This window comes from Patagioenas fasciata, chromosome 10 (assembly GCF_037038585.1).
Source record: "Patagioenas fasciata isolate bPatFas1 chromosome 10, bPatFas1.hap1, whole genome shotgun sequence".
In the NCBI taxonomy this organism is placed as follows: Eukaryota; Metazoa; Chordata; class Aves; order Columbiformes; family Columbidae; genus Patagioenas; species Patagioenas fasciata.
This window is the reverse complement of record NC_092529.1, coordinates 21,656,553-21,681,461: the sequence shown is the minus strand read 5'-3', so window position 1 is coordinate 21,681,461 and position 24,909 is coordinate 21,656,553. Positions and strand designations below refer to the sequence as shown.

The following is a 24,909-nucleotide window of genomic DNA, read 5'->3' as shown; positions in this document are numbered from 1 at the left end:
AAGCGTGTTGGTGTGTGGCATTGCACACTAAGGTGTGTTGGTGAAAATGTTGCTGTATGCTCACGGCCCATGTCTCTGTTACAGGTGCCACCGTTGTCCTTGTCAGCAGCAGAACATGGCACTTTTCCCCACGTGAAGCTCCAGAAGGATGATACACTAGTGTGGGTATGCTATTTTCTTTAAAAAAATTGCATATGTATATGGCTAATTTAGTCTCTGATTATAAAGATGGGGGATGTTTTTGTCAGATAGTTCATGTCATTTGTTAAGGCTTTTTTTTGTTGTTAAAAATTCATGTATCTTAGCTTGGAGGAGACTGAGGGGTGACCTCATTAATGTTTACAGATATAGAAAGGGGGAGTGTCAGGAGGATGGAGCCAGGCTCTTCTCGGTGACAACCAGTGACAGGACAAGGGGTAATGGGTGCAAACTGGAACACAGGAGGTTCCACTTCAATATGAGAAGAAACTTGTTCCTGGTGAGGGTGGCAGAGCCTGGCCCAGGCTGCCCAGGGAGGTTGTGGAGTCTCCTTCTCTGCAGACATTCAAACCCGCCTGGACACCTTCCTGTGGAACCTCAGCTGGGTGTTCCTGCTCCATGGGGGGATTGCACTGGATGAGCTTTACAGGTCCCTTCCAGTCCCTAACGTTCTGTGATTCTAATACAAGATAATGTTCATTTTGGGCTTATTTTTGTAAGAGCTTTTTTTCTTTTTGCAAGATTAAAAAAAAACCAAAACAACCCAAAACAATGCTGTGAGCAAAACAACTAAATTACCCAAATGCTAATTAGCAAAGACATCAGGTCAAAGGAATGCAAACATACAAGTCTATTGCTATGCCACACTGCACAGCTCTGGTGTGCTGCGTTAGTAGATTTGTTAAATCTTTCAGCAACTGCAGAGAAATGAGTATCGACATGTCTGGTTTTACCTGAGTATTTTTAATACTTTTGAGATGTATATCTAATACTCAAATGTATTCAGATTAATTGATTCAGACATTCCTTAACCTCAAACTTATTTCTGGTGGAGACAGAAGCTTTGCATTAGCAACAAATTATGTAAGCCTCTCTTCTGCATTGCACCTGAGCAGAGCAGTGACATAAGAACTTAAGTAACTACTAAAACATTCTTGCTGAGACATCAGTTTATTTGATACTAAAGCCAAATGATAAAAGGCAAAATCTTTTCTGGAGACTGAAGACCTATTTTCCATAAAGTAAGTGTTGCTGACATCCTTGTGAGTTGGAGTAACCTGTTTCTATATTCACATGCTATCTTTCAGATATGAAATGAAAAAAAGTATTGTTTTTTTCCTCTAGTATATGTAAAGTTGACAGAGAGAAAGGAACAGCACATTCTTGTTGCTAGTATATAATGTATATTTTCTTATAATTCCAGCTTGGGGTTTGATTTCAACACACCACTGTTTTAATTCTTCTGTATATGCCATGCTATTATCTTCATCCTAAGCAGAGGATTACTTGCAGTATTATAGGGTCAGTGGTGCTTTATGATGGTTCTGTAATTGAAGCGAAGTGAAATCTTTCCTGAGGCAACAGGACGAAACTCAAAAGCATTATTTCTATCTGAGGAGAATTGATTGCTGAGACATCTCCCCAGGACATATTTGACAGACACACTTCTCTTACGACTGTCTTTGGAAAATAAACTCAGGTGAATTTTTTCCTCCTCTTGGGAAGGCCATGCAGTGAATAAGAAAGAGCATGACCTAAGATACCTTCTGTTGGTGCATTCAGTCTTCAGATACTTTCACCCAGCATTCTGGGTAAATTATCTGACTTTTTGTAGCTTTCAGAATCACAGGCTTCAAAATCAGCAGTTCTAACTAAAGATTTGGGGAAAACATTCAGTACAAAGCAACTAAGTTATTTCCCCAAGTAATGGATTTTGATTTATCAAGTTTTCAAGCTGGGTCATGCTCTTAGCTGACAAGAATGCAAGCAAGATTATTTGCCTTGCCTCCCGGCCCCGGCTTTGTTTAGCAGTTGGTAACACACAGTCAACTACACTTATTCTTAAATATGTATGGGTTTGGTTTTTTGTTCAAAATAAATATTGCATATTTTTATAAGCACGTTCCCAGAATATTTGAAATACAGGATACCTTATATATATACTACTATAAATTAAATATATTCTAAATTAATATTTCACACCTCCTTTGTTTATATCTAGGATAGTTCAGGATATTTCCATTGGAACCAATGTTCTAACCTCAGATTTTCAGTGCTATCAGAGTAGAGCTTATTACAGAGATTGTTTGCTTTTGTAACCTTGTGTATAATCACTGTACTTCACTCTCTAACTTCTACTGTAGTGCTTCCCTACCCATCTTCACATAGTTCAGCGAGATATAGGAAGGCGAGATTTAACACAGAATTTTGAGATGGAGGATAAAAAAATAAATAACCAAACCACACAACAAAACACCAAATGCAAACCAAACACAACCTTAAAAGACATAAGGATTAAAAAAAGAAAAAGTCATTACTTGTCGGTATCAGAGGACAGGATTTACTAAATTTAGTAAATTCACTTTTAGTGTTAAATATAGAGTATAATAAAGAAAAATCTCTTCCAGATGTACCTGGCATTCCGCTTTGCTTCCAGATTCTCTCCAAGGTGGGCCATTACTTTTAAACGCACAAACACGTAACAGTGTGTGACAAGCGTTAGTGCATTACATGTTCATTTGAACACACCTTGGAGCAGTTCAGAGTATTTAAACATCACCAAGGCGAAGCTTCAGCATCACGCGCTACTCTAAATGTAACAGTTTGTCCTCCCAGTATTCAAAGCGGTGAAATCTGGTATTACAATAGATCCCAATTCTTCTGGAGTCTGGAGGAGAGTGGTGAGCGTTACCACAGCAAACTAAGTTAAAGACATCGCACACATGTGTTACCCAGTGTTTTATATTTAAAACACTGGGTTTAAGAAGCTTCCATTTATCAAAAGGAGTGAGAGATGGCAGCTAGTTCAGAGTTTGAAAAACACAATGAAATCTCACGTCTAAGTGGTGAAAAGATCAAATGGGTCTATTCAAGAAGAATTTCTGTTTCTGTAGCAGTCCTAGGACATCTTTGGGTATGGGCAAGAAATAGCATCTGTTCTCATATTTAACACAATATAGTTCATAAAAAATAATAGATTATAGATTTATCTCATTTACTACAGGCCATGTAATTCACTTGAGTATTTAACTTAACCATGTGGAAAATCCTAGTTTCTCTTAGAGATAGGAAAGAGACTCAAGTGATTAAAAATCTCCTGGTTACTTTTCCTGGTAGCTTTTTGTCACTTGTTTTTGTAGGAAGTTAAGAATTCTCCGAGGAAAGCTCCAAGAGCTTTGTGTGGCTTTGTGGGTAATGGAAAGAATTTACAACAAAATATGCTACTGCTGCATGGTGATATGGAACAATAAATAATAAAATAGACGCAAAGTAAGGATCACTAAGACTCCCTTTCTATAAAATAGCTTTTCCTAGAGGAAAGTGAAACTGCTGTAGAAAAACTTATGTGAAACATTGGAGCTGATGCTTGCCAAGAAAGCCTATTGTGGAATGTGGCAAAAAGCCAATATGTTCTAATTACCTTTACTTTGCAGTTGAAGTTCTTGGTAAGAAAGCACTACTTGGATGTAGCTAGTACTGTAGATTTTTATAATCCTGAGTCAGTTAAATTGTTCTGCTCGGCCAGAAACCTAAGCGGTCTTTCAAAACAACCAAGAATGTACTGAAAATAATGTTTTATAAAAGATGACAGGGATTTGCAATGCTAGGTAACCAGAGCTGAGCAGTATTATTTTTAATAACCTACATAGATGATTATTTATAACAGTCATTTTCTTATGAAAATAGATAGTTTTCACCTTGAATACTGCATTCCTCATAAAGAAAAAGAAAGAAGTTTCAGGATAACTTATTACAGAAGGAGAGAATATAGAATTATCCTTTCATGATGACTTAATACAGTAGAAAACTTTCAAAGCAATAAGCCATATAAATACTGTTCTTACCTCAGCTATTTACTACACGGCATAACACCCTTGGTTGTCATTAGCATGTCAGAATAAATGAATGTCATTATGTCATCCTGAGGCAGCTGTTGATTCGCTATACAGTTGCTTTCAGTTAATTAGCATCTGTCTTCAAGCTATCTAAACTGTTTTATTTTTAAGCTTAGCCTGAACTTATTATTCTGATTTCCCGGTGATATTACAAGAGCCTTTATCACTCTGCCTTCACGGGTTTCTCTCTCCCCCGCTGTGCCATTGCCCTCGGTTCCAAAGCTTCTGCACCGCCTGCGCTGCGTTAGATGTGTGCCACCCAGCGTGCTTTCCCACCTGGATGCCAACTGCATAGATCTATTTATACTTAAAGAGATTGCTTTTTGATTCACAGAAGTTAGGCTACAAAAGTTTTGCAAGTTACTCTTACTAGAATTAGATTCTGTCAGATTTAACTAAGTCAGGCTTTCTGTTTCATTAGAGAACTTTTTTGGCTTAATTTCCTGACACCAGCTTTCACATGCAGCATAACCAGTATGAGTGGTAACCTGAGGAACAATCACAGATGGACTCAAAGCAAGTGACGGGTCTGATCGTGTGGACAGCAGTTCCATGGGTTCTGTCTAGGGTTAACGCATTATACCGCGTCAGAGCGTTTGGGCTACGTTCCTGCTGCCGCATGGAGCGAAACCGTGGGTTTGGTTCAGTTCTCTGTACCTCAGGTTTCTCCTCTAAAGCAAAAGTGGGAACACTGCTGTGCTTTAAGGCTTGGGTGCGATGTCCCAATCCATGTCCTGACTACGCACTGCTGCCCAAGGAACGGTCCTTTTTCCCCTCTCGGCCCCAGCCGAACACTTATGCCCCTTCTCTCACCTTACACCTAGCAGTCATGACACTGCCTAGCGAGTCAGATTTTGTATGTTTTCATGACTAATCTCACAATCCCAGCACTTCCTGATCAAAGCACGGGAAGGAATGAAGGCCCAGCTGGTGGGTGAGGGGTGCAGAGACTGGAGTTGCCCCATTTGGCAACAGCCCACGGATCCAATTATTTGGTTTGTGAAACCGCAGCCTAAGTAGTCAGAAACTCTGTGATCCCAGAAAAAGTAGCTTTGTGCATATGCAAAGTGTATCTCAAAGGCCCTACCTTCTTACTCATCTGTTTATCACACTGACATAAGCAGCGATATTATTATATACACTCAGAGCTGAAGTTGCTAAGATAGTCTATTGTTCAGAAGATCCACATGTTATTATTAATTTACTTCTTACGCTATAGGTATTGTCTGGTTTGAAAAAAGCCCATATGACTTCTTCAAAAGGTTATTTAGAAAAAAAAAAAAGAACAATAGGAATAACTAGAAAGGCAAGAAAGTTTGCTGATAAAGATATTTTTTCAATGTAGTTGAGACTAAAACACATACATTGAAAGAGCACAGTATTAGATTATGAAATAGTAGATTAAATCTTATGCAAGTAAATGCAAAGCAACAGTCTAGGAAAAGGCAGCCTGCATTGTATGTGAACCACGAGGGGTTCTGGTTTAGCTCTTGTCAACCAGATAAAGAGATGTGGGATTTACTGTGAATAGCTCCCTAAAAACACCAGCTCCGCACTCAGCAATGGTCAAAATGAGAAACAATGCGAGGAATCTGGGATGAGAAGAGAAGATTCATCGCACTGTATAACTCAAAGATGTACCCACATGTTGAATACAGCATGCAGATGTGTTCCTGTGCCACAATAGATGTTTAACTAAATTAAATGAAGAGCAAAAAAAGGCAGCAGCAATTTTTAGAAATGCAAATCAGCTTCTATGTGATAAGCAACTAACTAGATTAGGACTCTTCAGCTGGGAAAATAGAAGGATGACAGAGAAAAAGTAAAGTTATTTTTATAAGACAAGTACCTCTCACATGCCTATGTAGTCATCTCATAGGGTCTAAAGAGATTCGAATCAGACTTAGGCTAACTCAGAAAGCAGGTACCCCGGTGTGTGTTTGTAGACATTTCCTACCCAGGTTTTCACAGCACTTCACAAACCACAGTGAATCCAGTGACAGATGATTGGGAACAGTGCTGGAAACAAACTGAAAGATTTTCCTCTACTGTGTCCTCCCGTGTTCTAGCAATCCATATCAGAAAATCCGCCTCTAATTCAGGAAAGTCTTTGATAGTTCTATACTTCCTGCAAGTTGCCTTTTGGGTTTTGTGTTCACCTTACTATGATTTTATATTTAAGTTACCAGAGCCAAGGGCTTTTAAATTCTCATTTAGAAACAACTTATGCTTTTGGACGAATGACTTCTTGGAGCTCATAGTGCTCTCTTGTTGTGCGATTTAGCCTTCTCGGGTTAGGAGGGAAAGATCCTTTCAATCCTTTCAGCCTTTTTTTTTGGTAAATAATTAAAGTCAGTAGATTATGTTGAGTCTCTAAAGTAGCATCTTTAAACTCTGAACCACCTGCAGGTGTTTTATTCTTTTAGCTGTTGCTTCAAAATGAAAACAAGGATTGATTTGCCTAAGGGCACGTGGTAATGAAGGAGATGGGGAACAAAACTGAGGAGCAAAGACTGGCAATCTGTTGTTTGAATATCCAACCATACAACTTTCCCCCCAAATTCTTATTGTATAACAAAAATGTTCACTCCTTAGCAACAGTTATCCTGCTGTTTCACTAACCTGCCAAACACAGCTACACGAGATACATGAGACTGCTAGAGCTGAATGATATTGAAATATTCTTACACACTGAGATTTTGGGGTTGTTTTCTCTCAGGACAGACCACAATTACAGCAGAACATGTATTGACATGGTACAATTGGGCAGTTCTAAAACCAGTTCTGCATTTCCAGATTTCTCCTTACATGTATCTCTGAAATCACGATACACAGATCTTCACGTTTGCCTACATGTAGCAAGTGCATGAAGTGTGATAGAATTGCGCAATTTCCCAACGAAAGGTGTGCATACAGTTGTTTTGAAATTAATTTCTACTCTTGCAAAATGCAGCCAATATTACAAAATTATCACAGCTTGTCACCTTTAAGTGACAGCACCTCAGTTAAGTAATTGGCAGACATTTCCATCCCTTTCCTATTTGTGACCTGTGCTGATGTGATTTTGCTGGATTTCCATCCTGAATGGCTAGTCGATTACTTTTGTCATAGTCCAGTTGCTGAAATACCAAATAGGCAGATTTTCCTTGTCTCCAAAATGTGCCTAACGCACGGGGCTCTGCTTAATCCCAGTTTGACCCACGGGAATAAGCGATCTATCAATATTTACTATAGTTTAGATCATGAATATATCCTAATTCAAAAAGACTTTAGGCCATGAGATTTAGATCTAGATCTATTCACCAAGCACTCTGTAGTTGTCAAAATCTGGATCTACTCATCCAGGACTGCTTAAGCTTTTTAGAAAAACTACGGCTCAGACTTATTGATGCTTTTGTTCCTCCACAAGACCCTCACAAAATTCTAGAGAGTTCATGTTTTGCCTCGCTTGACCTTTGTTCAATTAAATAGAATAAACACACTGTTGTTTCCCCAACACCCAGAAGCTGCAAAAAGAATAGCAACATGACAAAAATACTTAGAAAAGTTTTTACAGTTAAGCAGAAATATAATCTAGTTTAATTTTAAGGGTTAAAAAACCATTTGCTGTTCACAAAAATTTTGCCAATAACCTGAAAATCCTTGACAGGTGTATCCTAAGGAAACATATGGGGTGTTTTAGCCTCTGGAATAAAGACACACAGAGCATATGAAAAGATGGTGCGCTCAGAACTTTTGTTTGTACGTAGCGCTTTTCATGGCAACACAAAGCAGTATTAAAGCGTGCAGCGTGGTTTTGACAAGTAAGTAAGAAGCACACAGGATTGTCATCCCAGCCGGCTCGCAAAAAGAGACAAAAAAGACAAAAAGGGGTGGGAAGAAGAAAGAAAACATGCAGGTATTCTGGAAAATATAGCAGACTCCACCCAACATAGTAAACGGACACTTTACAGAAAAGCCGGGCTAAAAGGAGAAGTAAAATGAGGAACCCTGCAGTCAGAAAATGCAGAAGTTCGCTAACTAAATAGACGTTCGGTGTTAAAATTTATCATCCAGATTCTAGGAACTAAGTGATATGAACACAGGCTACAAAAATAGCCACAGGAGGAGTCACATGGAGTGATGTAATGTGAACATGGAACAAATCCCTGCTTTTTTTAAACTGAAAGATTTAGATTCAGCGAAACTCTAGGAAAAACACAAACCAACAGAAAGGTTATTCCTAGTGCACTGAATCAGGTCAAGGGCAGCATGCATCTGTACGCATTTGATGCTTACATCAGTGTCCCATGGCAGAAAAACCTTCTAGTAAAATTGGTGTAACAGTGCCGAGCACTGCACAGAAGTAATGGATGAGACCTTCATTTCTGGAAGAGTTGCTCTGCATTTAAATGCAATATCATATAGCACTTCACTTCTGCTGTCCAAGGACAGAAATAGATACGGGAGTGTTGAGGAGCCCCATTGTGAGGATCTGTCCTCATGAAGGAGGGTCATGAATTGTCAAACATGAAGGATTTTTGGTGTGTTGCTTTTCTCACATGTTCTTTTATATAAAGGTACCCAGGAAATCTGAGACGTAGCAGAAATTGCATTTCAGTTTTACCAGCCTGCACTCCTACTCCTGTAGGAATATGCTCCAGGATAAGAATTTCCAGAGTCTGAAGTATTTTGAAGAGACCTTCTTAAAAATGTAATCCTAAAACATTTCTAAGGAAGCCAGAAAAAGAAAATAAAACAGCTTCCAAGATTTCCATGAGAGTATATTGGAAAACACACACCACAGTGCTGAGCTGTGAACGGTTAAAGACGCAGCGTGCTAATACAGTAATGCAAGCAAAGAGCATCATTCTGTATGCCCTGGTGCATGAGATCATTGGCCAAGTGGCTGGGTATTTCAAACCACATGAGAGGAGCAATGCTTCTTCCAGCATGGAATATGGCCAGGAATGAAAAGCTTTAGAATCTCCTTTAAGAAAAAAAACAAACCAAAACCATGGTCCTGTTATGGAGCTGCACATGACTTGCAAGGTCTGTCTTTTAGAACTGCTCCTGAACTCAGTTTAGCTCATAAATACACTCTGTGTTATCTTCTCTTTCTACCACATTGTGACACCATTGAGGAGTTTCACAACATGCTCCTTTGGCTTTGGAGCCCGTCACAGCTCCTGGTTATTGAAGTTACTCTTATTATCCAGCTCCATTAATTCCAGTTTTCTTCTAGAGTACTTGAATATTCAAGAATGATGCTTTATGCCATTTAATTCTCTTCATAGAAGTAGGTGTTAATGAGGAAATAATGCGGGTTTAAGATAAAATACACGATGAAAATGTATAAAACAATATTACAGCAAATTTTGGATTATAATGAGCAACAACTACAAAGGCATTGGATTTCAAGCAGTGAAACGCTCAAATTATGGCTTTCTGAGAAACTACTTAGCCAAGTCACTTAGGTGAGTAATTGAAATGCGCTTAAGCAGATGTTAAATGCTTTACTGGCTCCGAGACCAAGTTAAATGCAAGAGAGAGATTTTCAAGAATGCCTAAATTACTTTCTTCGTGCAAGTGCATCAGTTGGGAAAATTTGTACAGTAGCAAGGCAGTAACAGGGAATATCCATCAATAGCCACACCTGTAGCTTCAAAGTAATTGAATCAAAACTGAGATTACACACACACACACATCCCGTTTAAGGATTGGATCTGACCCTTGGGGAGGGTGGTTTGTTTCTATTCCCTCAGCTGTCCCCATAAGATAAGGGAATAGCACATGTGATATTATTGCCATCATTCTCAGATTTACTTGACCTCGAATTGAAAAGCTCTTTCACACCCCCACAAGTGGGTTAGTTCTGCTTCCTCTCCCAGCCTGACTGTTGCCGCTGCTTCTAGCAGTACTGAAAGAAGGAAAGCAGCTTTTCAGAAGATCTGTGTCTTGTGGGGCACTGAAATCCACAGTGGGGCTGGAACGTCTCACATCCTCACAAGACTGACACCAGTCCTCCCCAGAGTCGCATGATTCAAGGGAGTCACAGGACTTGACAACACTCCAGTAGAAAGGCTGAGGTGAAACATCAGCCCTGCTGCGAGTTTTGCACATGTCCGTGTACTTGGGCTTTGTCTAAAGGGCTCTAAAAGAGGCATCTCCAGAGCAGCTCTAAGCACAACACACCTGAGCACCTGTACCTACTGCACGTTGACCAGAATCTGCTCCAGCTATGCCCAAAGCTGTTCCACAAGGTTTGGATGGGTCGCACTGCAAAGTCAAGCTCAGAGCTTGGCTCTGGGAGTCATTAGAGACAGTTTTAGTCTCCAATTTTCAGTCTTGCTCTTTGTTCATACTTTACATGTCCATACCAGAGCAAGGAAGGATGAAGCAAAGGGAAGCTAAACATCACAAGACTCCTGGGTTTTGCCGTAGCAAGGACTCGGTTCTAATGTTACAGAATGTATTTGGAAAATGTTTTGTAAGTAAGGGTCCATTGCCTCCTGATGCCTCAATTTTTTAATCCTTGAAATGGAAACAGGAATACTTCCCTTGTTCTTTCAACTGTTTCTGAGACATCAACATAGGTTATATGAGGGGCACACTCGTTCTTAAGCCAGAATTCCTGCTAGCGTTAGACATAATTGGAATATCAACAAGAAAAATATCTCCAGTGCCTGCTAACACTGGAAAGGCACAAAAACCAAACCAAAGCAAACTGTATTAATGAAGAGTGAGGCACGGGGAAACAACAACAAAACCTTTAACACTTTGAAGAGGAAAGATTAAAGAGCATACTAGACTAGAAACCAGAACTGTTTACTACATAAAGCTCCCACTTCAGCCATGAATCAGCTATCTAAGTGTTATTTCATTTCGTACCATGGAAGTCAGGCAGGAGTAAACCTCACCGACCTTCCTGGGCCAAGCACATGTAGGTGTCCATGCCTGGTAAACTTCACACCTCTGAGAGAAAGTCCCACCTGCAAATACCATCCTCATCTTCCTTCATGAGGCATCTGCCTCCCTTCTTCGCCATGGGGAACACAGAGAGAAAAGGGCTCTCAGTAACCAGCAGAAAAGCTCATAGAAGTGCATGCTCTCCAAAAGCAGATCCTTTCCCACTTGGAAAAACTGGTTCTGATTTAATTTTTGTTTCATTCTCACCACTTACAGCATTTGTATATTTGTTCTAGACATCTGCAAAGTCTCATATGTCTACCTAGGAAAAGTTCTGCCAGCATCCTTGCAGCAAAACCAGTCTGCTTTTGCTGTCCAAAACATAAACAGAATCAAAAGTAAGAGTTACTCACTTCTCAGCATACTGGGATTACATTATAATATTATAAACATTGCACTTTTCTGGCTAGCAACCCTGTTTGCCCTACCTCCTGTGAAAGAAGGAAGAAAATTAACACTCAGCTCGTGTTGTGGTAGTTGCAGAGATCCTCAGTTGCTCCTCTGATGTTATTTTATAGATGGTATTGTGTCCAAAATTGTGTCTGAGAAGTATCAAATGCAAACGCTGTCATAAATCAGCAAGTTTCTTAAAGAATAAAGCTGATTACCACTTTGTTTCCAAGCCGGTTTGTGAGATGCGGTTCTCTTACTTTGACTCATCTTTAATGGGGAGGACAATTAAACACTCTTGAGATACGAGATCCCAGGAGTTCTGGGGAATAGCAAGTAGTGTTGCTTACAAACCTCTTTTGAAATGTATGCAGACTCCCAGTGCGAAGTTTAAAATAAAAAGTTACGTGGCAACAACTTATCTGGAATTCTCTGGCCACATACAAGTTTTTGTTTGCATTAAGCTCTAATCTGCTGAAGCCGGTCGTGTAACAACAACTCAGTGTTTAATCCTGCAAAGGGAAATTCTTCCACGTATCATTAGTAGTATGGCTCATCTGTGATATAATCATAGGAACAGACCAGAGTCCCTGACCAGTTCCTTTGAACTTGGACAGTACAGCGTTATTAATTCTCATGTTTCTTCCAAGAGCAGAAAGATTCTGTCCTGTGAGGCAGCCAGGCTGCTGGAAACCCAGCAGCTCCAGCGCCCACCGCATTTCCAGCCCTGTCCGTGGAAATCTCCTTTGCCTGTCTGCTACTCCCACCTCCTGGGGTCCAGCATCCAGGTCATTCTCTCACAGGACAGCCGGACCTTTCTTTTTCTCCTTCAGTACCCAATGTGACTTTTGCAGCTGAGGTTAAATGAGAAGCAGAATCATTAATGCAGCCCTCATAGGAAGAAGCAGAAAGTGTCCAGAGGTCCAAGCCAGCCCTCATTCCTTCTCCTGCCATTCCTGCAAGCAAAGCTGGGCTTTTCTGTCCCTCTCATTGTGGAGGTGGCCTGAACAACACCAGCCTTTCCTCGGTTTGACTCGAACACCCCAGTCTAGAAGCTGTCTCAAGCCTGTGGTCAAAGCAAGAGCACACCGCAAGCCACAAGGAACAGAAATGTCATTAAGGGCATCATCTAAGCAAGGGCAACAAAACTGATTAAATACGAGCTGGCTGCCATAAGTATTGATGAGGGATGTTGTTGTCAGGGAGATCACCAACTGATGTCAGCAGAGAGGATGGTGGAACAGAACGTGGGGCATTACTGGCAGCCTTTATCAGGCAGTTTAAAACATTCCTGGATCCTAAAGGCAAATCGCATTCTATATATTTAGGAGAATTGGCAACATTACAGACTCAAGTTCAGAGTGCTTGGGATAATCAGATAAATAACTATACACACACTCTCTCTATATGCTTTTCTTGGTCTATATGCTTTTTTCTTGTTGCTGTTGCAGGAGTTTTCTTCCTTGGGATACTTCGGCATCCAGCCTGTGCTTTTTGAGGTTAATTCTGCAATACCAGCACTAAATGTATAGCTGAAGATATATATTCTCCAACCATTCGACACCAAGAGCCTCTGCACAGCTAGAGTGCTAGCTGAAGGTTACATAATTGAAATACAGAAAGTGGCATGAAGTCATAGACATAGAACTTGGTCATTAAGATATAACAAAAGAATTCAGGAAACTATATACATGTTTGGTTTGGTTTTTCTTCTTTCCCTGCGTCCCCAAAAAAGAAAGGTTCAATCTCTCCTTTATAGTGATGTTTCCAAGACTAGACCATGAGAGGAAAAGAGAAAATTAGTTACGATCCATTTGTTTTCCCATCACAAAGCATAGCAGAGAGGGGGGAATCTGGTCTTTTAGATTCTACTCGGTGTGAATGGGGATGGTGCTGGGAACAAAGAGTTAATTAGAAACCCTTGAAAAATGAGAATTGCTGTGATACTCTGTACAAAAGGCACAACTAGGATGCGTCTGCTTTAAAGAAAGTTCTCGTCTACTTACTGAATAAATCAACTACATAAACCTATTTAAATAGTGAGCTGCAAGTTCCACAGATATGTATATTAACTTTCTTCAGATTTCACTTCTTAAAATACTTCTATCTGAAGGGAGGAATCCAGGTGTATTTAAGCTGTAATGATTGCAGATCTATTTTCTAGCTTGTGTCCCATAACAACTGTATTTGGAACTGCAGAACAATTCTCCCTGGATTAGGAGTTACTTAACCACGGGGTGGAAGTGTTCCGGGAAGAGCCCCCTAAGAAGTTTTAGGGGCTAAAGCCAAGACTATTTTTGAAGCTTGTCAATAGAACAAACCAAACATTAAGGGGGAAGTCTCTTGTCTACACGCCGGGTCATCAGATTCTGCCATAACCAAGTCGGATACCCAAACTCAGCACTGGCGGCCGGTTTTGAGTAAGTCTTCCAGTCCCTCCTGATGGAACTGGTTTATTTTGTATAGGTACACATGAAGAGGAGCAAAATCCTGGAATTACTTTGTCCCAAGCAATTGGCCTACATGATTTGATAATTTGGAATGATGTCTCTCATCTAAACCAGAAACTTTGTCTTGGAACAGCAAAACCTCTCCTAACAAAAGCTTCACCGAAATAAATACATTTCCATGCAAAGCTTTTGGGTTTTGAATCTCATTTTTCAGTGAAAAAGCATTTTGTTGAAAGACTCTTGATGACTGAACAGAAGTGTTTTGAGTAATCAGTGTGTAAGACAAGGAAATGTTTGAAAATCATGAGCTTCATCAGTGTCATCCAACAGATGGATTTTTGCATAAGTAATTAACTTGAAAGATACGTACATAAGCATTCTGTACCGGTTTGCAGTTATTTTCAGGGTATAGCGAGTAAGCTAACACTGCATCTGACAGCAGCTGCAATTTATAGATGAGTAATCTTTGCATATGCATAGATTTTGATCTGTGTATGACTAATTTCTGCTGCTTCTGAAACAGATTAAACATGAACATGTTTTGCTTCCTGCTAGAAAGAAATTACAATTCATGTGGACAATTGCCCTTTTTTTTTTTCTTTAAAGAAATATTGCTTTTGTCAGTATTGAGCACTACAGTTAAGATTGGAAGCTGTATTTCATTCTTAACTTGTTCAGATGCTTTTGATATCACCCAGCAAATTCCACTGGAGCAGAATCTGAAGGCCCATCAAGTGATAATTTATGGGACTCTAAGCAGTTACATTATATGAATGCAAGAGAATCTGAATGTTTTAAATTATCTTTGTACTTCAAACCAGATACATAATAAGTCTTTTTTTCAGTCAAGTACTTACAATACATGCTACATTGCAAGAGCAGCTCACAATGTATCCATGCCCATTTTAGTATATGTAGAACAAGCGAAAATAACAGTGAAGATAAGTTATTATGGATGTCAACCTAGAAAGCAACTTTAATATATACATATTCCCTGGGGGCTACTGTGAGTATTTATGCTTAAGATGACTCCAGTCAGTTTTATTGACCTTTAGACATGTAACAATCTGAAAGAAAGAAATGCCTACAAGTGTGGATACACCCTTTGTAGGGAACTCAAGTGCAACATCTGTAGAGCTTTGATGATAAAGAAACTGTTCAAGAAGTTACTGCTAAGAGCATTTATTGGATATTTCAATAACTGAGCACAGCTACTGGCACTAAATTTTCTGAAATATGTTTTTCCTGGATACAAAAGTTCCTGTAAACAAGACAAGCATCACTAAATACCCAGTTTCTCAATACATTTTCCCTCTCCTAGTGGAAGACTGACTTGAATATTTTACGTCTGATTACTACAGCATAGAAGAGGAACCTCCAGAGCTCTGCTAACGTGGCCAGTATGTTTTTGTTTCCTGTCTGGCCTTTTTTAAAAACAGCACAACATCACTATAAAAGCTACCGATATTGTATGAAGATTTCTGCAGCTGTGTTGAAAAGAGCTGTGAAATCCTGCATTTTGCTTGTTGAGCAAGAAGAAGAATTTTGATCTGCTCGTAGTTGGAGACACAAGCAATGAGATCATGTCTTTTTAGAATCTGAGGATTTAGTGTGTAATTGAAACCAGGAGAATAAAAACCTGTCTTTTGAAGGCAAAATGTTTCTATTGAGTATACAGCAACTCACATTTGGAGGTACAGGATATAGAAAGGTGGGACTTGGTGCAGTTTGTCACTATAAAAGGGGCACAGTGCAATATCATGCGACATTTTCCGTATAAATCGATAGTTAATAATATAAAGGTGTGGCGGGTGTGGAAAATAGGAAGAGAGACAAGCACTGAATAAGTAGTATTAGCGTGAAGGCTACACGGGTGGCACAAAGCGTTCCCCAAACTCTGTATCAAAGAATGACGGTCCTCCCGACTCCATGGTTCATCTCTAGTATCTTTGTCCATAAGCAGACAAATCCCTTTCATTTACAATGATCCTGATCAGAATATGCATGCTTATGATGTCTCATGACATCTATTTAGACTTCAAAGTGGTATAACAACCAAATTTGAATCTGGACAGTTACATCAACAAATTGCACAAGTTTCTGGGTAAGACCTAAATGTGTGAAACTTGACTCTGGTTTTTGTAACAGTTCTTCCTCATTGACCCTCACTCAACAGTTTGAGTAATTCTTTCATGAAGTAATAAATTTCCCACAAGCCCTGGTTAGCAAATGAACTTTGACTACAAGTAGCATATGCTCATGTAAGTTAGAAATCCACAGATTCATCAGCTCTTTAAGCAATATTAATTGCTTGCATGCTGCTGAAGGAAATGAGGTTGTCACAGCATTCTTTTAGCTTTGTGTCTGTAGGGAGAATTGCATCCAAGAAAGAATCAGAAAAAGGTAAGCAAAGCATTTCCCTTGGGATTTGAGACTTTGAGGAAAGCACTGCTAGCTTTTGGAAAAATCTGAAGGAATCCGAATGCAATGCCTGGGAGAGAAACCAGATTCAGAAAGGTGCTGGAGAACTCTTTGTGGGAGGCACTCGCTCGCGGGATCCAGACAGCAATGAAATCCAGGACCTGGCAGGGAGGAATTGAATCAGCTTTGGGTTGTTTTTCACAGCACCACACTGAGCTCATTCTGGCCAGCAGATATGTCATTAATCAGCAAGACAGGGTGCTATAAACTTGATTTTGAAACAAAGGGCTGCCTATCTGCGAAGAGGTGGCGACTATCATCCCTCACTGCTGCAGCCGGAGGGAACGGCTCCTTCGTGTTGCAGCCACGTTCTACAACAGGTGCTCAAGTCACATCTCAGTTGCGCTTGTACACCCCTTGGCTACTCTTCTGTAACAGGGAAAGTAGCAGCAGTGTGGAAAACAGCATAGGGGCAGGATACTTTTAATGAACCTAATGCGATCTCAGGGGTTTGCGGATTAGAACATGCTCAGAGAAAGATTTATATTGATAGAATAGAGAAGCGATAGGGAAGTGATTTGCCTTGTATTCACTCACATACACAAAGCAACACTAATCTGGGTTCTAGACAGATTTGAACTCCTCTTAAATAATCTAATCTCATGTAAATCTAAAAATAATAATAATAAAGTAGCATATAATTAATCTGAGCGTTCTTACTAGTTTTTCAGATACAGGTTCCTTCAATTACATCAGGAGAAAGGCATGGTTATCAAATCTCTATTCTTTTTCATCTCAGTCCATAGCATCATTTAGTTCTGTATGAAAATCTAGTAGTTTTTTCTCAGGAATACAATTCCTACAAGAATCCCCTCCTCTACACGCCCACACACCCCGAAGCATCACCTCCCATTCACAGCACAGGGCTGGAAACTTCCACAGGAGCAGAGGAAGATAAAATACCCAGTTAGGCTGCACATCCACTATTTTGTAAAGTAACTGCAGGGATTGTGTAAATTCCTGAGTTCTGGTTGCCACATAGGCTTCAAGATCTTCATAACCGTAAAGTATTTCTAAATGGTATTTATTTGATGTATAAGCTGAATATATTCAAATGGGACACAAAGCTGTCACAAGGGACCTTCTGGAAACAAAGAATTAAAGCTGTCTCCAGTCCACGTATAAAATTAGTTACACTATTTAAATGCTTTTCACAACTAACATAGTACCAATTTTTCACACATTAAATGCATAGCTTTCTCAGGATAGTAAACATGTATTTTTGTACTTCGTGAGCAATATATGATATACTTTTCAAAGTAAAACAGTATCCACAATTTGAAACCCTTGCTCATAACAACACAAGATTTAGATACGTATAGCCAACTTTAATATACAATTTGAAGACCAGAGCTGCCTCTGCACCTTCGAAACATTATCTTTGATTAAATAGTGATTGCAATCTTCCCTCAGATGAAAAAAATAATATATATGTGTATATATATTTATGTATATAATTTCAAAATCAAAGCCTTGTACTTACTGCATCTTCTTCTGCATGTCATCTGATGGCACTGGGAACAGATCCCAGCATCCCAGAATGCAGCTTGGCAGGTATTTAGTCTCCTGCTTATAATTGGCTCTCTAATTGCAATGCATTTTTTTCCCTTTTGAACTAGCTAACTAACCTGTAATTTTTCTTGGTATCTGCCCAAAGGTAAATGAAGTATCTGATACACCCAAGGAATTCCTCATCTGCTACAGGTGACTTCAGATGGGGAGCTGCCATCACCAAATAAGAATGAATCTACATGTAACCAGGTTTCAGTAATATCCCCAGGCAAGACAGATCGCTCATGCTTCCATTTTTATACTGTTTATTAGTTCTTATAAGAAGAAGCCCACATGCAAGTCTCCTCCCCTGAGCTCCTGCACAAGATTGGAGCTGAGAGAGATTCTGATCATTGAGCAAGTATTGACTTGATTTAATAAGGCAAGAAGAACCTCAACGAGCAATTACAATTGCTGCTGCTACCCAGTAGCTTCAGGTGCTTAGCAATTCAGCAGATCAGCAATGAGTATGCTTAAGTTTGACCCACTTTTTCTTCTTCATTTTGCAAAATCAGGGTTATTCTTGTTATTTTGTCTGTGGCACTTTGCACTTAGGCAAAAGCGTCACAGTAAAGTACCTTGCACTGTCACAATTTGAAAAGATTCTGCTGTTAATATGTCGAGCTGTCTAAAGTCGATGCATATGTAAAAGTGGGGAGGAGGCTGCAGAATTAAATGCAAATTAGCATGCAATGATAATGGGCCTGCAGCAAGAAAAAACATAAAGGAGCAGGTGCTTTAACTAAAATACTAAGTCTTCCCTTTTCTTCATTTTGAGAAACACTGAATTTGTCCTGCTTTCTGTTCCTTCACTCTGCCTGTAGCCTCTTCTTCCTGCTGGTGTCCCGAGCAGCAGCCAAGGGACATTCTGTCCTTAGCAGTCGTCTCTGTTCTCCAGGTGAAGCTGGTGGGTGCTGGTGCCCTGCTTGTCTGTCAGGGGCCAAAGTCTGTCCTCTCCCTCAGAGCGCAGACAAGGAGTGCAGCTGCTCTCAGCAGGAGCGTGCTTGTTCTCCGGCTCTTTCATCTCTTGCAGATCTGTGTTCTGCAGTGCAGCAACTTGCTGGACTTCTCCTTTCTGCAAGAATATATTATTCTCATGCCCATTCTTTCCTTGTGGCCTCTGCCTCGTTGCATGTGAAGGAAAGTAGATGAGAATCCAGAAAATAGTATAGGACAAAGACTACTAGGCCTTTCACTCAACATACATGAGCTTTGGGTAAAAAGAAAGTCAATTCTCTTTTGGGAAGATGAAATGTTTTCCTAAAATATTGCCTTTCTGGTCTACTGGACAAGAGACAACTGCACTAGAAATACACAGCCTTCCCCAGTAAAGCGTTTCCTTCTGTTTGTAGTCAGTCACTGCCAGAATAGCCATGGACAATCCTTTTGTTGTGCTCCTAGCCAGTCTCCGTTTCCCACTGCAGGTGTATATCCATGCACATTCAAATTACAAATAACACATTGCACGGCAACCAGATGCAAAACCCCATAGTGAAGAAAGTAGACTCAGGAATCAGGCACACAGTCTATATGATGCAGAAGGAATGTTGTAAATCATGCGAAGACAACCGCTGCAAATAACACTCACTGCCTTTCTCCAACGCACAAAGCAATTTCAGTGCACAGGGAAACGTAATAGTTCTGGCCAGGTGGGGATTGGGCTCTTCTCCCAGGCACTCAGCAATAGGACAAGGGGGCATGGGCTTCAACTCTGCCAGGGGAAATTGAGGTTGGAGATTAGAAAGCAATTCTGTGCAGAGAGAGTGGTCAGCATTGGAATGGCTGCCCAGGGAGGTGCTGGACTCACCGGCCCTGGAGGTTTGTAAACTGAGATTGGCCATGGCACTTAGTGCCATGATCTGGTCAATGGACTGGAGTTGGACCAAGGGTTGGACTGGATGATCTCTGAGGTCTTTTCCAACCCAGTCCATTCTGTGATTCTGTAATGAAATTTTTATTTTATATTTCTAGTAAAACATTCACCTTCCTAACTACAATTCTCATCGAGAAATCAACTACTTTTACTGATATCTTTAAGTATAGTAAAAAAAATAGAATTCTGAGATAGAGACCAGCAAAATAATCAATCCCAAGTACTTGAAGTTTGGCTTTTGAAGGCACAGAGAGTACAGGATTTAGAACAGAAAGCCTGGGATAGCGTTTACTCCAGGTAGCAGCGCTGCTTTTTCCACCTGGAAGTTCAAGCTTCTGTGTCCAAAACTGTCATTTAGTTTTCATGACTACAAGGTTTGTTTCAAATCCACCACAGATTTCCTAACAAAAAAAGGTTGGATAATTTTGTGTATGAAAGTTAGAGAAAGATACTCAGCTTTAGGCAGCTTTTTTAAGTGGCACTGAATTGGTAGACAAACAGATTAAATTCTGGTGTCCTAGGAAAAACAGTTAAATTTTTCCCATGTATGTGATGATGAGAAGTGAAGTAACCCAAGTAAAAGTAAGAAAAAATAAGCTACTGGTTGGAAGACTTAATTTTGAAATAAAATATTGTCCTGGTATCCATAAATTCATGCTTTTAGTTCAAGCAATTTTTCTCCATTTCCGTTCCCACTGATTATAAATGATAAACCACGCGCGAGCGGCGGGAAGCAGATGTGCTCAGTGAGTCTCTGAATAACAGCCTGGGCTCAGAAGAGCTTCCAGCGCTCATTGACACGTTTGGGACTCTGCTTAGGAACAGCTTAAGTCCAGCATTGTCCACTTGCAGGTTCCCTGTTTTTCAAAAGAGGAAGGTACGTTGGAAATCTTGTGGATGTTGTGAAGCAGAATCTCGTGTTGCAGCTAGCTGGTTGGCAAGGATCTCTGTGAGATGACTCTTTATGTGTCTGCCGCTGCTCTGATCGGTGTGTAGACGCAGTGGGCAAGTTTAAAAGGTTGGTAGGTATGTGTGTAGATATTTTACAAAAGCAAAACCTGTCTACAGGTGTAGCTGAAAACACCTCTGTATAAAATTCAGCCAGCTAGTTCAAAATGCTGGTAAAATCCCAGTGTCAGAGGGTGTGAATGTCATCATTTAGCAAAATGATTTGTCCTATTTTTTCCTTGAATGCAATTACTTTAAACTGATCGCTATTTCAGTAATGTCATACTGTACAAGATGGAGATTTGGGGCTCAGCTTCTATAGTGTGGTTCAACTTTTAGATTCTTTTTCTCCAGACTTCTGTGTACACAATTTTATTTGTATCCAAACAATATTTGTGCAGGTGTCTACCTGGTGTTTGGGGCATGCAAAAGCAGGGCTTGCCAAAACAATTACCCAAAACAATTACCCAAACAATAATCACATACCAGAGTGTCTGGGCACCAGAGAGATGTGTTCTTCCATTTCAATGAAAGTCCACATTCGTTATGGAATTACTTATGCTTTCTTCTTGTACAATGCAAATGAATAAGGGTACAAGACAGAGTAGAATAAAACCTTGTGACAGAATTCTGGAGTCTTTCTCTGCTGCTTCCAAAGGAAGAAGGTTTCTGATTTAACCCACCGACACTGCTACCTGACACATTCCAAGGTGATAAAAGCTGATTCTCACCAAATTTGAGGCAGCAGAAGAGTGATCCCTGGTTGGAAATATTCTAAGGAGGGAACAAGCTAAAGATGCTCAGATGTGAGGTTCTTCAAGCACTTCTGCACACCTTGTGGAGTCAGAATGAGCAAGTATTAAATTTGAGCATCAAAGTGAATCTTCTTGTATTCGATTGATTGCAAAAGTTAATGTAATTCTGAGTATCAAAATGAGCAGATATTCAATTAAAGTTGTAGTGTGGTATGATTAAAAATGAAATAAAGCCGAACGCATCTTTTGTGGGAGAACTGCATAAATATAATAGGGTTTTGTGCAAGGATCAGTAGAGTGGCGAGGGGAACACAGTTCATTTTCTTGTACATGCTGGTCCATCCTCTGGCTTTGCATGCGGCCGCTGCTCCTGTTCATAGGTACGGCACCACTACCTGCGTTTGGCTTTCCCAGTAGAAGTGATATGGTATCTTTGCGCTTAGGAGGGAAAATACGGTCAATATTCTCATGTTCCCCCACCTAGACAGAGGTACTGGAAGGAGCACAGGGCACGCCGGCAAATGGCTCCATCCATACTATAGGAATATGCAAAAAAACAGAAAAAAAGATAGCACTTGGGCTAACCACATCAACTGTGACAGCAGAATCCAGACTCGCTGCTGATGAGGGAGGGCTGATGCAGAGTAGGAAGCCAACTATTTGTCTAACATACTATGAATGCCCAGAATACTCATCCCAATCTTTTTGCTTCAGATTTTGAAGAAGTATGGCATATCTGCCAATGAAAAGACGTACAGTATAGCTTTGGAGCTTAGAGGTTAAAAGTCCGGTGACCTAACACTCTGGAAAAAAATCTGACTACATTTCCGTTTTGTTATTCTCCTCTAGCCTGATTAATGGTAATTATCAACTATTTGGATTCAACTGAATTGAAGCTGGGAGTATAACTAGACATCACTATTAACTTGTAAACTCCTTCTTCAAAGCAGCTGACAAACAATCTGTATTTCATTGTCAAACCCAAGCATGCGTCACTGCCAAGAGCAAGGAGGCTGCGCACAGGGCTTTGAATGGCTCACCATCTGACCGGCCACCCTTTACCTACAGCTGAATGAGCCACACTATGGTGTAACACTGAAATGAGAAACACGGTTACGACATCCTTTTTATTATAGTGGGGAGCAAAGGTGATTGAGGGATGAGACCTTATAAACCTGTAGTGAAACTGGTTTAGTTTTGCTGCTCGTAGAGCAATGTTGTTGCTTTTTATTCTTGAAATGCACTCAAACATTCAAAACCCAATAAGCGTGGTCTTCTCGTTCCGAGAGCTGCATGGTCTCATACTCAGCAAACTGTGCCCTAGCTGAGGCACCAAATCGTTAAAATACTGAGTGGAAGTATACGCAGCATTTTTGTCCTTGGCTAGACGGCCATGGGTTATTTCACCCATGAATGGGAAAGGGTAGGTAATAACTGCTGATCTGTCCCTCTAAGATCATTTGGATTTACCCAGCTTGCCAGAGAATGAGAATCTGAATGGTGGCAGCATGTTGACTCAGATTTTTCAAAGGAATAAAAGCAATGCGATCATATAGCTGTGCAGGAAACTTTGCCCAAAATCATAAAATGCTTAGCTCTTTTTCCTTATAGCACAGCCCTATCTGTGTCATTCCTTTTTCATTTGTTGTTCTCAGCCTGAATTCCTTAGATAATAGAGCCTTGACTTTTATTGTAGATATGGAAAACGGCCCAGACGTTTTGCTCCTTGGTTGTTCTGGCTGCTTTCCTGCCTCAGTAATACCCACAGCACATTCAACTTGCTCCTGCAATCGTTCTTCAAAATAAGGCAAAATGTAAAGGACACCATTAAAAATTAACTCACTGCTACCTTAGTTAATGACTTCAGAAACCAGCAAAAGTGAGTTGTAAGCTGGATTTTTGGAGAGCTAGTCCTGACTCTGCTACACTGGTTACGTGCGCCTAAAATATAGCAAGAGGTAGAGGTGGCAGGGTTAGTGTAGAGGTCAATAAACACTATTCAGCGCTGCAGGTCTTGAATTACTAATGTTTCTATGACCGCACACCAACCAAGGAATTTTGGGAGCACATTGCAGCCTGCGCACACGTTTCAATTGTTCTCAGTGCCAGTCCAGCTTGCACCTGCCGCTGACAATAGGGAACATGCACGCGGAGACACCTGCCTTGTATTACAAACCCTGTCAACACAAACTTCGCTGACTTCTGCGAAACTTTTCTGGCTACGGACAACCAGAAGGAAAAGTATGGAATAACAGATGGAGTTACATGAAGCATATAAAGACAGTAAACTAGATTTTAAAGCTGAGAACATGACACATAATATACACCATACATCCAAGTGGTATAGATAACCATGCCCACTTGACATTTCCAAACATAAAATCCTGGTTTCTGTTGCTTAGTAGATTGCCAGCATACTATTTGGACTGTAAATTTTCATGCTGGGTCTCTGCCCAAAGGTCATATTTTGTGTGTGTCCGTATGGATAAAATAGCAACAATCAATTCCTCAAGAAGAAAAAATAGTAAGCTTTGTTCTGTTAAGCATTTTGCAACTATTTCTTCGAATCTGTAGTGTGCTCAGGCTTTGGCGAGTGAATTGCTTTGGTTAAGGATGTGTCTGTTGGCATCCTGTAGACTGAAAGAGTTTGTATTTCCCCCCAGCGAGCCCCGTGATCCCTCTCTGTGCTTTCAGAGATGTGCAATAAAGGCAGAACATGACACACAGACTTTGCGTGAGACTTCTAACACATTTACCCTTCACTTGGAAGGTACTTCATGTGTTTGATGTCCCCTACCTTTTGTGTTGCCCCCTGTTTCAGTTATAAGACAAGGCAGGGTCTCATACAACACACATAATAACTTATTTGCATTGAGTGGCGAGAGAAGGGATTTCACAAGAATGTGGACACACAGAGGAGAGAATCGGAGAACCTGGATATCCACAAGACTGAGGGAATTAAGACAAGTTACGTTTCTGAGGCAGCTGAAGAATTTAAGAGTCGGGCAGAAACTCCAGAGCTTCCTGTGTGCTGGACGGCCTGGCTGACACAGGCTTTGATAAAGGAGGATATTATTGCTTTTCTTGCAACTGCTGACCTGCTGCCAGATATTGTTCAGCTGAGGACAGCCATCAAAAAGCTTGTGATTTTTTTTCCTACCAGAGGATATGAATGACTGCTATTTCCTTCAAATGAATTCCAAATAAATAGCTGAAATGTATTAAACCTCAGACCATCTAGGAAAAAATTTAAAACTTGAATCTTAAGGGGTGAGATCGACAGTTCTAATGAGGAATTCAGCCTGTTCACTCATCTTTATTAAATCAAGGCTTCAAAGGCTGTGTTCTCTGGGTGAAGCTACAATCAGACGAGGTGTCAGGAGAGAAGACAAGATCCCAGAATCCCAGAATCCCAGAAT

At 40.3% G+C, this 24,909-nt stretch overlaps 1 protein-coding gene and 1 long non-coding RNA gene across 4 annotated transcripts in view; one reads left to right on the top strand and one right to left on the bottom strand.

Moving 5' to 3' along the window:
• Positions 1–24,909, top strand: part of LOC136105676 (uncharacterized) — a 65,803-nt gene that overhangs the window by 7,401 nt on the left and 33,493 nt on the right. Inside the window, exon 2 of the long non-coding RNA XR_011740785.1 lies at positions 85–165. This is a non-coding gene — a long non-coding RNA (uncharacterized lncRNA). The remainder of the gene's footprint in view (positions 1–84; positions 166–24,909) is intronic.
• Positions 1–24,909, bottom strand: part of RAF1 (Raf-1 proto-oncogene, serine/threonine kinase) — a 78,379-nt gene that overhangs the window by 51,313 nt on the left and 2,157 nt on the right. The window lies entirely within an intron of this gene.